The 1366-nt window shown below is 35.8% G+C and overlaps 1 protein-coding gene across 2 annotated transcripts in view; it reads right to left on the bottom strand.

Moving 5' to 3' along the window:
- LOC106880660 (charged multivesicular body protein 7) overlaps positions 1 to 1366 on the bottom strand; it is a 42468-nt gene that overhangs the window by 19498 nt on the left and 21604 nt on the right. The gene's annotated exons all lie outside the window — the stretch shown is intronic.

Below are 1366 nucleotides of genomic sequence, written 5' to 3'. Positions count from 1 at the left end.
GTTTGTGTGTCTGTGTTTGTCCCCCCACCATCGCTTGACAACCAATGGTGGTGTGTTTACATCCCCGTAACTTAGCGGGGACCGATAGAATAAGTACTAGGCTTCCAAAGAATAAGTCCTGGGGTCTATTTGCTCGACTAAAGGTGGTGCTCCAGCATGGCCGCAGTCAAATGACTGAAACAAGTAAAAGAGTAAAAGAGTAAATACTGCACTAGTGTCTTTGAGGTGTCTGACACAACAAACGATGGATCTTTTAAATATGAAGTTTCTTGTTTCTAAGTTCAAATCTTGATAAACCCACCACCCCACCCCACCAAAAAAACCCCAAAGAAAATAACATGATGTTCAGCTACAGGGGCTGATTCAAAAATAAACAAAAGGCTTCTTTGTAGAGATTTTATGTCATTGTAAAACCTTTTCTGCTTAGATAGACAATTCTCAGTTTATAGTGGACTTGAGATAAAATTTCTAAAAAGGACAATTCATATAACACTTCATTGTTTCTGCTGATAAAAGAATAAAGAATTGTTTCTTAAGTGACAAGATGTGATGTGATTGTGCATACACATATATTTATGAATACATAAATAGGGGATTGTAGATATGTAAGAGTAAAAGTGAGAAGGAGTAAAAATATGAGAGAGAGCGAGAGATAAATAGAGAGAGGTAGAGAGAGTGAGAGAAAGACAGAGAGAGGTAAAGAGAGAGAGGGAATATAGGCCTAATGTAAAGAATAGGAGCCTCTGTCATGTTTGACATTTTTTAAATTTGTGAAAAGAGAGTATATTTTCTCATTTTGTCTTTGTGCAAAATTGTTCTCAATTAGTTTACTTGGTCAGCTTTGACTTAACTCAAAGACAATTTCAAACACTTCTAAAGTGAGTTTTCAATAACAATTAATAATATCCAGCAATAAAAAAAATAAAAAAACAATATTACAAAATATGACTAAGTATCAATAGTTGTTTCTGTTACCATTCAGTAATTTCAGTCTTTGCTGTTGTAGCAGACTAAAGTGATGGGAAAGACAAATCAGAATTGAATAAAAAATATCAATGATCCAGCACATGGGATATGTCCAACCTGGTGTAGTACTCAACTGGTACTTATTTTATCAACACCAGTGCTCAACTGGTACTTATTTTATCGACCCCAGTGTTCAACTGGTACTTATTTTATCGACCCCAGTGTTCAACTGGTACTTATCTTGTCAACCCCAGTGCTCAACTGGTACTTATTTTATCAACACCAGTGCTCAATTGGTACTTATTTTATCAACACCAGTGCTCAATTGGTACTTATTTTATCGACCCCAGTGTTCAACTGGTACTTATCTTGTCAACCCCAGTGCTCAACTGGTACTTAT

Source organism: Octopus bimaculoides, chromosome 14, assembly GCF_001194135.2.
Source record: "Octopus bimaculoides isolate UCB-OBI-ISO-001 chromosome 14, ASM119413v2, whole genome shotgun sequence".
NCBI classification, from domain to species: Eukaryota; Metazoa; Mollusca; class Cephalopoda; order Octopoda; family Octopodidae; genus Octopus; species Octopus bimaculoides.
The sequence above is the reverse complement of the archived record's forward strand: the minus strand, read 5'-3'. Positions and strand labels throughout refer to the sequence as shown.